General features: G+C 41.9%; 1 protein-coding gene across 1 annotated transcript in view; it reads right to left on the minus strand.

Moving 5' to 3' along the window:
- The window catches only part of pvalb6 (parvalbumin 6), a 57,453-nt gene extending 49,934 nt beyond the window's left edge, over nt 1-7,519 (minus strand). Inside the window, exon 1 of the mRNA XM_005949325.3 lies at nt 7,244-7,519. The gene's annotated coding sequence lies outside the window, so the exon portion shown is untranslated. The remainder of the gene's footprint in view (nt 1-7,243) is intronic.
- Nucleotides 7,520-11,444: the final 3,925 nt, after the last annotated feature.

Genomic DNA, 11,444 nt, shown 5'->3' on the forward strand with positions numbered 1-11,444 from the left:
CACAGAAAGACCACTAAGCCTCTGCGGTTAAATGTGAACCTCTCGATACATGAATGGTTTTGACAAAACTACAGCAATGAACTTGAGCAGAACTCTATTACATATGAAATAAAAATGTCTCAATATCTTTACCTGACAATGCAATAAACTCCAGGTGGATCTATAGACTCCTAGTATGGCACTAAAAGCCTATGGGACTAAAGGGTGGTTACACTTTTGTGTTAAGTGACCTTGTTGCAGATAAATGTTGCTCTCTGTTCAATGTGAAGGATCATTCAGTCCAGTCTCAGAGTGCATGAGAAACACAATACCAGTACAGAAGAAGAGATCTAATGGTAAAATGCAGATTTGTCATCTTCATGTCAAATTTATCTTGGGTACCAACCAGGCTCATCGACAGTTATATTTCAGTATCAACCAGCAGGAAAACAGGTGATAACACAGAGATGGTAGCAGGGAAGAGAGAGGGTGGATGATTGGATAAGGGTTTTGGATTAAACAGAATGTAGCGTCAGGGAATTGGAAATGAAGGTCAGATGAAAGGGGAGGAAGGTAAGAGGAAGAAGTGATAAATGGAAACTTATGCACCATCAGCATCCTTGGCTTTATTCCTAAGGGGCCAGATGTGGCCTGGTATATGTTAACATTAAATGGGGATTGATGGATATTGTTCTAAATAAACAGGTCTTTACAAGGCCACAACTACTTTGTGGCAAAACCATCCCTCCATTTAACTACTTTTTCTCCACATTAGAGAGTATTTGAGATCAGCTTTCATTGTGTTTATGCTGTTGGTGCTGTTGTTGTTTAATCAATGTGATGTTGATCTGCTAAATTTTGCTTTTCTTGAAGAAATAAGAAAGCCATTTACTAAAATTACTTTTTAGAGAAGGATGTGTAATAATAGCAAAGAAGCGAAAGTTCCACATTGCTGCTTATGTCGAGTCCTCATCATAGCTTAGCTGTAATTTCCAAACTATTCGTTGAATCCAAAGTAGCATTTTTGTTTCATTTCAGCCTTATTATTGTGAAACCAGCCAGAACGTGCCTGGAATTTAAACCAATGACAAAGCTGTATTTGAATAATTGCTGTGCATTTGTTGAACGGCGAATGTTTAACCTGAGGACTCACGGCATTCATATATATATATATATATATAATATATATTTTATATATATATATTATACTATAGGTAGTTATTAATATATCATATACACAATATATATATCATATATATATAATTATATATACTATATATATAGTATAACATTATATATATATATATTGCTATGTAGTTTATGTGTGTGATGTGTAGTGTGGGGGGGGGGGGGGGGGGGGGGTAAGTGTGTGTGTGTGTAAGATTTTGGCCCCGCAATAGATGGAGGCTTTAAGATGACTTTGACAAAATAGGTCCAAATCAACTATCCTAATTAATGTTCCTTTTCTAAAAAAAGACCCAACTAAAATAATAAGAAAACTCTCAATCCAATTTTTGCTCACTCCTTCTCCCATCTGACCAACAGGTTGTTAATGATCTCATTTAAGAGGTCATGGGTACTCTAATTGGAAGTGGGCTGACTACTGTTTCTCTGGACTGACCTCTGTGACGGTCTAAAGTTAGCACAGACTTCGTGACCCCACTAAAAATAGTCAAGTTTCTCTCACGACTGACCTTACAAGTCCACATCGACCCTTTTAATTACTCAAATTACCTTTGGAGCTCCCTTAAGGAAAGCCTTCTTTGCCTTTGGAGAAATAGTGACTTTATGTGGATTTAGTGGCACGGTGGCATGGTGGTTAGCACGGTTGCCGCACAGCAAGAAGGTCCTGAGTTCAATTCCACCATCAGGCCGGGGTCTTTCTGTGTGGAGTTTGCATGTTCTCCCCGTGTTTGCGTGGGTTCCTCCGGGTACTCCGGCTTCCTCCCACCGTCCAAAGACATGCAGCTTGTGGGGATAGGTTAATTGGATAATCCAAATTGCCACTAGGTGTGAATGTGAGTGAATGGTTGTCTGTCCCTGTGTGTTAGCCCTGCGACAGACTGGCGACCTGTCCAGGGTGTACCCCGCCTCTCGCCCTATGACAGCTGGGATAGGCTCCAGCGCCCCCCGCGACCCTGAAAAGGATAAGCGAATGGATGGATGGATGTGGATTTAGTGACATTACTTTGGATGGAGAAAAGCTACATGATGAGCTACACTGATAGAACGAAGAGGCCCTATATACGCCAGGACCATTAAAAGTAATGCAAGTTTCCAGTATTGCTGGGCAATTTGCCGCTTGTTGCACCATGCTGTTCACTCTGGTAGCATGTGACACCTTGACACAATCCCACAGTGTGCAGCTGAGCACTGTCTGGCAGTAAACTGCGCACTGCCAAAATCCCATCACTTATTCAAATATTAGCCAAACCGCAACATCTGATGCTTCGATACAAGCTGTTCATTCCAGCCTCATAAGTCTTTGTTAGGAGGTGGCTCTGTTCCAGCACCAGTGCAGTCCACACACAGTCACAGTGCCACACATATACGCACGCGGCAGCGTCTACACACGTGTGTCTGCAGGCCAGCACACCCAATAATAAGCTGTAAACAGGCAGCATTGGGCACGTTTTCTTTTAATGATCAGCCTGCGTATCATTGAAACCATCAAGCTCTCTCCCAACGCAACCGCCACAAACAACATCTGTCCTTGACCTTGGCAAAGAAAACCCACCAGTGTATAGCGAGCTGCTCCGCCTATCACAGCCTTCTGTCGGGTCCATTATGATAACAGGGTCGTTTGTTAATGTGTCTCCGTGCTGTGTAAATGCAACTGCTTAGTTTGTGGGTGCATTGGGGTATATGGGGGGTCTTTGTGTCACCTATGACTGGCCCAGCGTTACAGGCCCTGTTTCTGTGTATCCGTGTGCATTACACACTGGATAGGGGTGAGAATTTAAAAAATGGACATCAATTGTTCCTAAATGCCGAACCCCGGTTGACCTTTTTTCCATTTCTTCAGCAAAACCACGTGACTCCCTCTTCTTCAGTCATCTTTATTAAAATCTGTGTTTTAATTAATGCCGTTCAACGAGGGCCCTCTGAACAGGGGGTTAATTGTGCTTTTCGTGAAATCAGCTCAAATGCAAATTCTCTCTGTGTGACCTCTGTTCCGTTCCTTGGAATAGTGTTTTAATTATCCAGACAACCTCTTAAGAAACCGTGGTGACGGGGTAACCATATGGTCAGTAGTCAGGTCTCATCCTCGAGATACTGCTGAGCACAGGAAGTGAAAGAATGTGGAGGATCAGTGGAAGAATGTTCGGATTTACAGATATTCAGGAAGTAAAGCACCAAAAATAAGGAACAATGATGATAGTGATGCTTAAAATAACAATAAAAAATAATAAATAAAGAAATGTCTAGAAGAAATGTCAATATACTGCTCACATTCTGACTATTGATTTCATGATGTTCTCTTATGTGCTATCACACGCTTCCAGAAACAGCTACTCCACTATCCTTCCCTACTCAGCCCTCTGCCAATGGGCTTCCATCCTCCCTGCTCACATTAACAGTCATGTCTCCACAACATGTGCGCCGCAACAATGGGCAGCAGAGCACAAAAGATAGGCAAACGGTGATTTGCATTGTAGGCCAAAGCACATCCTCCTCAGCAATATGCAGGAAAAAACAAAACCCTGAACACAATCATCAGCAGCCATAAGTAGGCAGTAGGGTTTTTTTTTTATTATTATGCATGGTTTCACTTGGATTCACTTGAAAAAATAAAGTTGTTGTAAACCAAAGAGCACTTTGATGTCAGTCATGTGTTTCCTGCTTCTTTGTCTGTTTGTACGCTAAGGATGTTAATGTCAGTTTGTCTGTGTATCAGTCCACCACTTTACCCGAGGCTGTAAAAGATGATAGAAAAGTATTGGATAGATTACCATGAAATGTATTACAGAGTTTTATAGCCACCACAGGATGAATCCTACTCATTTTGACCACACCCTCAATTTCCTGTCAATTTCCTGTTTAAAAAGTCAGTAGCGTAACATCATATCTAATAATATTTTAAGACTTCAAAGCCGATTTAGACAGCACATCAGCATCCATATTCTTGCTAATATAGTAATGGCATCATTCATATATCCTGTGTGTAACTCTACCACACAATTGAGCACAGTCTTCTAAAACAAACTGTCACTGTTAAACAGGTAGCACCTCGTTCACACATTGTCAATATACACATAACTGCACTCGTTCATGTCCCAGTCATACTGTTAATGTGACGCATCAGCGCAACTGCTGCGCATCTGCTACTGAAGGTTTGGAATTTCTACACTGGTTCCCTGTGCCTCCCTAAATCAGCCTGTTCTTATTCCTGGGGCAACAATTAATGGTGTTTTATCAAAGCTGTTGGCTTGGCTCATTTAGCACAAGGTGTCCTTAAGCAGCGGAGCTTAACGCATGGCATTAGCGAGATGGGACTGTCGATCCCAGCTCGTGTTTCGTCAGGGTTACTGCTGTGAAGGAGCATTTTTTGTTACAGATCACAATCTTTTCACAACCTTAGAATAAGTTTTTAGCACCTAAACATAAACAAGTTTGTACCTCAAACTAGTCTGAGAGTCTTTTAAACAGAGACAATATTGCAATGGCAGCAGTTGAAGAAACATGGAATTGGACAAAATTGCATTACAGATATACTAGATATACTGTGCCGCAGTTTTCAAGACGTGTCCTTAAATGCGCATGCACATCATTGCTGTAGCTTCACACGCACATACACACACAGACATATAATGATCCACACACCAATCTTTATTTTTCTTTCCCCTGTTACCCTCTTTTCATCTTCTTTTCCTGTCAAACACGGTGACATAAGAAAAACATTCACTCCCTCTTTTTGAAGCTGTTTCTCTCTCTCTAACACACACCCTGCAACCCCGTCTCATGCATCCCTCCCACAGAGCATTATTTCCCACCTGGGTATTTCACACTCCGCAGGGCCCTGTGCTTTTTAATTCATTGAACTCTCATGAAATCCCAAGAAGATATGTTACCATGCACTGAGTCTGACTTTTATAGCTAATAGGGAAGTGGTGACAAAGTTTAATGGGGTTGTGTGATGTGTGAGTTTTAGGAATGGAGAGAGAGCAAGAGGCAGATACAGAGGGCTGTATTTTCATATTATCCTTTTTATTGAAATATTGGAGCAAAAAGAATGTTTTTATAGGTTAATGTCACTCTAAAATGGGGTTTTTTGGAGGGCCAATTCCTCATCTAGAGAAATTACCTGTGGTACACATCAGGGTCTGATCTGGGCCCTATTTTCTCTTCTCTTTTGTCTGCATATGCACTTTTTGTATATGCAGATGACACAAAATTGTATGTCCCTATAATTTGTCTTGGTTTGTTTCATATCTCGAGCCTAAAGACAAAAACTGACATAATTATATATGTAGGTATTTTACATTCCACAGGGCTCTATGCAGGGCTGCCATGAAATCACAAAAATATATTCTACCATGCATCACATCTGACTTTTACATCTAATAGGGAAGTGGTCATAAATCATTTAGCGCAATTCAGTTTTATTTATATAATGCCAAATCATACGCAGATGACAAACATTTATATATCTCTTTGATCATTTGTAAGTGTCTCAGTCAAGCTGCAAAGTTATAATTTAAGGTAAAAAGCTAACTACCAGTGAAAAGACAATACTGTTTTATGTCTTTCGTCCAACTTTATAATGGATGGACTGGTGAATATCTTAGACATGCTTGGCTTACATGCCCCAAAGCTCGTGATCTGCCTTTTTCTATGTATTTGGCAGAACACAGAATTTATTATAAAGTCCAAGAATAACATATCAGTACTGCAGAATTATAGATATTAAATCTTCTTGTCGCTTTAGCCCACATTTTGCACAGGCTTTAGATGGTTACCAGAAGATATATTTTAATTGCTTTGGTGATCCTCTGTCTTTGACTCTTGGCCTCTACGGGATCCTATCGTTATCTGTACGCCTCCCTTTTCAGTCCAACTTATCACTCCTACACTAAGAAGGCATCTGAAGTTTTCTCCATCCATTTTTTTAACCATTTTTGATCACCCCCTTCCACTTGAAGTGCAACCGACTCTCCCCCTCTCCGCAAACAAATGTCGCTCTTTAATTGGCCAGAACTGGGGAGTCATGAGAGCGTTGGTGTTTGGACAGCTGTTAATCTCGAAGGGTTGGCAGCGGCAGAGAAGATTGTGACAGTGGTGGGGAGAGGGATGACAATCTGGAATGGCAATGTGAATGACGCAAGGAGAGAGGAAGAGTTCAAGTCTGGTTGCAAATTACTGCCACCCCAAGTCTGTGACCACATCTGTCTGTCATTGTGAGGCTGTGGTGTCAGTGAGAAAGTGCTTCCACAGATATATAATGCAGTGTCACTGTTTGTCTCAATGCCTCTGCAGCATTGTGTAGTATGTACTATGGCAGTGCAGTTAATGTACAAGAACAGACACACACACACGCCCTGCACATTCATTCACTCCAAATCATCACACACATGGGGATGCACTGTGTTTTCTCCACTGCTCACACTCACTCTTGCTCCATATCTTCCTTTCCTTCGATCCTATGCTCACACACATACACACAATAAAGCACACACACACAGCGCTCAGGGAACCAATCACCATCGCCTGTTTTCAGGTCCTGTTTGTGAATGGGATTTTTACGGGAGAGGAGGAGGCAGGCACCTCTGTGTTGTAGGCATGCAGCTGCTACAGCGGGGAAGCATCAGCATCCCGTTCTCATTTTTTTTCCTCCACAAGCTCAAATATTTCTCTCATTTTCTCTTTGTGTTTCATTTTTAATGTTATGGTTATTTTGGTTGTTTTTATTATTGCAGCATCACTCTTTCCCTCTTCTTGAACTCTCTCTGACTCTTTTCATCTTTTTTTGGATGGTGCAGTTGGATGTGACTGCTGCATTGAAATATCCCCCCTCTTTCACCATTACCTTCACCATCATCCACAGCTGTTTGCCTCTTCCAAATATTTTTAATTATCCTGTCCACTTTCCCATTTATTGCACAACTTGCTTTTTCCACAACATTTTTTCTATCTGTCACTCCATCTTTTTCTTACCCTTCTTTCTTCTCACCATCCCATCTGCATCCCGAGGAAGGTGGTGATGCGGGTAGGGTGAATGCCTAAAGACTCACACACACACAAACACACAAGCGTAGACACTTACCTTCTGTGACAGGATCTTCCGTCCGGAGTGCTTCTGAATCTTCAGTGGTTGAAGATAGAGCAGCGAGCCTCTGTGAGCTTCTGGCAGATAAAAAAGAAGTGGAGGACAGACAGAGAGGAAGAGAGAGAAAGAGAGACAAGACAGGAGAGGGAGTGAGAGGTATAAAGAGAGAGAGTGAGAGAAGGGAAAAAGTGGACTAGAGGGGCGGGCTGAAGCGATCCAAGTGGAGGAGGAGCAGGATTCTCCTAGCTAGCTGGAGGTGAGATGAAGGGGAGAAAGAGAGGGAGGGAGAGATAAAGGGAGAGGGAGGGAGAGAGCTAGGGTGCACTGGATTGGGATAGGAGGGGATTGTGTGATGTTTGAGAGGAGGAGGGATTGCAGTGGATGAAGGGAAAGTTGGAGAGAGGAGAGAGGAGGGAAGGGAACAAAGAGAAAAAGAGGTTTATTGATGAGAAATGATGGAGGAGGGAAGATAAAAGAGTGAGATGCATGCGAAAGATGACCTAAAGCCAAGTATCCGAGGAGGACGGAAATGACAGATTAGAGGTAGAAAATGCAGACAGGGCAGCAGAACCAAAAGTCTAAAAGGGAGCCAGAGGACAAAAACGCCGGACAGGAAATAGGTGTGATCAGCTATGATTTGAAGGAAGAGAAGTGGAAGTGTGGGATTTCAGGGCACCGTTATGTAACCTTTAACAGCGTCAAATAATACAAGAACAACTTATGTCAAGCCATCGCATGCATGCGGTCCCTGGAGACAATCAATTTCAGAGTGCAGAAAATGTCCTTCCATCCATTAAATCTTACGGTAATCCAATGTTGTGTTGATGTGTTGCAGTACGGATACTGCGATTAACTTTGGAGCAATAACTTACCGGCGGATGGAGAACTGGGGGGGAAATAAAGCAAAAGATCTTTGTGAGAGGCTGGTGACAAAAATAGAATCTGGGAGGTGAGCATACATATACCTTTCAGGAACTTTAAGGAGAGTAATGGTTCACATGTGGATTGTAACATACTGTACAAAAAGTTTTAATGTGAGCAAACCGCATTACAGCTATGGATAGACTGTCTCTCTCTGCTCTCTTCTCTTTCCTCCGACCCCCAGCCAGTCATGATGGATGGCTGCCCCCTGGAGCCTGGTTCTGCTGGAGGTTTCTTCCTGTTTAAAGGGACTTTCTCCTTCCCACTGTCACCCAGTGCTTGCTCATAGGGGGGTTGCCTGATTGCACGTATGAAACACCATGCCACCGAACACAGGAGCATATTTCGAGAAACCATGGGGCTTCCAGGAGTCTGAGTCCCATGTAGCACTGCTGTTTTTACACTTTTATTTTCAAATTTGGTTTTCTGATACTGTTCAAATAAATTAACACAATAAAGCTATCTGGGTTTTTTTAGTAAAACATCATGTTTGGATTAAAATGATGTTTGAGTCTCATGACTGAAAACTGCAATTCCTCTAATCACCACTTTAGGCCTGCTTAAAAAAGCGAGTCAACTCCTATAGACACCCATGGCCACTGGGATAGACTATCCTCTTGGTAATTCAACTCTAGTTTGATATTTTTAGGTGTTTATTTGACCAGGAAGTGAAACTAAGCGTCTCTTTTGCAAGATTTTCCTATACTGACATAGTCAAATAGACTGGTATTATTATCTAACACTTACATACACGTTAACACTCTGATGGATGCACCAGGGGCAACTCGAGGATACTTCAACATGCTGACTTCAGGAGCCAAAGTAAGAAACAGAGAGGTTGACAGGTTGTAGCTCCTAAGCCACAGCCACTCATAGACAGTATTAACCTAGCAAACTTTTCACGTCAGGGGAAAACAGAGCTCCAAGAAAAATCTCTGCAAGCATGGGGAGAAGTGTACCTCCTCACAAAAGAGCCGTACCCTGGTTTGAACCCAGGACCCACTTATGGTAAAAGCAGCAATTCTAACTGCTGAGCTGATGCGAGAGAGCCAGCGTGATGCTAAATGCTAGCTTGCTGCACTCTTGCTGGAAAGTTAGCAGAAGTACATTGGTTATGTAGGTGATGCAGTCTGCTCCTCTTCATGGATTTAAAAAGAAACCCTGATTTTGCACCTGTTGTTGATCAGCAGGTTACTGAATGTAAAAGTGAAAATGAAAAAAATCCTAAACTAGCATATAAAAAAACTGTGGTCGCTTTTGCATCTTTTCTCACATCTCTTTGGGGTCCTTTCTCACTGGCTTCTAAAGGAGAGGCGTCACTTCATGCAGATGCTTTGTCAGATATAGATTTCATGCAATTGTCTATTTGTGTTCAGTGTCAGAGGTCTGGGTCAGCCCGCAGTACTCTTAAGCTGGCTGGCATTCATTTTTGTCAAGGTGAGAATTCATTTGCTCAAGGACACTTCAGCAGAGTGGATGCTTGCCAATGCACAGTTTAATCCTAGGATTTCTTTTCTCCCTTTCAAAAAAAAAAGCTGTACTCAGCTATTTAGTGTACTGATGGTGTCTATTTTCATAAAAGACTGCTAAAATCAGCTTTGGCTGCAGTCTCTGTGCACAGCTGTTTCCACATGCTTTCATTCGTGTAAAGCTATATCATAGGTTATGTCTGCAATGTTTTCACCCAACAGGGTGTTTTCTCCGTAAGTGTAGACTGAACATCCAAAGCAAGACTCCCATTGCACAAAAGCCACAACTAGTAATAAAAGAGGAAGTAATAATACTACATGCAGGCAATTATTAGACTCTATGCAGATCCATACATTCATTTTCTTCAGCTTATTTCAGGGCAGCAGCCTAAGCAGAGAAACCCAGACCTCCCTCTCCCTAGTTACTTCCTGTAAAGGTGTTTCCAAGCCACCTGAGAGCTATAGTCTTTCCAGCATGTCCTGGGTCTGCCCTGTGGTCTCCTCCCAGTGGGTCATACCTGGAGCACTTCACCCAGGAGGTCCCCAGGAGTTACCTTGTCAGATGCCTAAACCACCTACTCTCAGCCCCTCAATGGCTGAACTCCTCACTCTATCTCTAATGGAGAGGCCAGCCACCCTTTTTTTCCAACGCTTGTTCCCGTGAGCTTGTTCTTTTGGTCACTACCCAAAGCTCGTGACCATAGGTGAGGGTAGGGATGTAGATCGATCAGTAAATTGAGAGCTTCGCTTTTAAACTCAGCTCTTTCTATACCAAGACGGACCTGTACAGCGTTCGCATCACTGCAGCCGCTGCACCAATCCGTTTGTTGATCTCCTGCTCACTCTCCCCGCACTCATGAACAAGACCCCAAGATACTGTCTATGCAGATAGCATTTAAAATATTAGGTTTGTTGATATTAATGAATACTTATATAAATACATATACATTGCAACACTGGTTCTCATAGGACTTTCCAACCTGGATATTCTGATCCCGGAGCTGGATATCCTCAGAGAGGTTTTCCTACAGACACAGAGTAACTGTGGAGACATTGCTTTCTACACATTGTCTGCAGTGCAATTCTAGGCCCAGGGCCAAATACTGTGTTTCTATCATAAGGCGCTGGAATCACAGACATGATGAGGCCATAATATGACATGTGTAACACTTGGGTGGTTTTTTTTCTTCTCCTTTTTTTTCCAGTGCTTTTAAAAAGACTTACAATAGCCAGACTTACTGATAAAACCGATGAAAAAAAACCCCCATTCTATCTAACAAACACCAAAGGAAATATAAGATTCGGAGGCCACAATTGACTAAACTGAGTAGATGAAAATTCACAGTACGTTTTGATTGGCTGAAATGCCACTGTATAAATGTAAAACAAATTGAAAACCTTGAAAACGAATCAATCAAAACATGCAAGTAGAAGAGGAAGCACAAAGAAGAAGTAGGGGGAAAATAATAAGTAGAAGGAAAAGCAAGAGGAGGGGGGAAAGAGGTCTGGCAGAACTGCTGCTCAGACGCCTAGAAAATCATTGACACATCTAGACTTTTCTTAATGTTATTTGACAGATTCACTGCTATCATTGCTTCTGTTAAGTCAGGGATGTCAAACTCATTTTACATCGAGGGACACATACAGACTGTTTTGATCTTAAGCAGGCTGAGTGAAATTCCACTTTTTATCCATGTAAAGACGTTTAACTACACATTTAATCGCTGAGTTTTCTTAACATAAAATAAAGAAGTGTAAGGTCAACAGCACATCTATTTTTCTATATGATAAATGTGCAAAATTACAAA

Source organism: Haplochromis burtoni, unplaced genomic scaffold, assembly GCF_018398535.1.
Source record: "Haplochromis burtoni strain Fernald_Lab_line unplaced genomic scaffold, NCSU_Asbu1 Contig_301, whole genome shotgun sequence".
Classification (NCBI taxonomy): Eukaryota; Metazoa; Chordata; class Actinopteri; order Cichliformes; family Cichlidae; genus Haplochromis; species Haplochromis burtoni.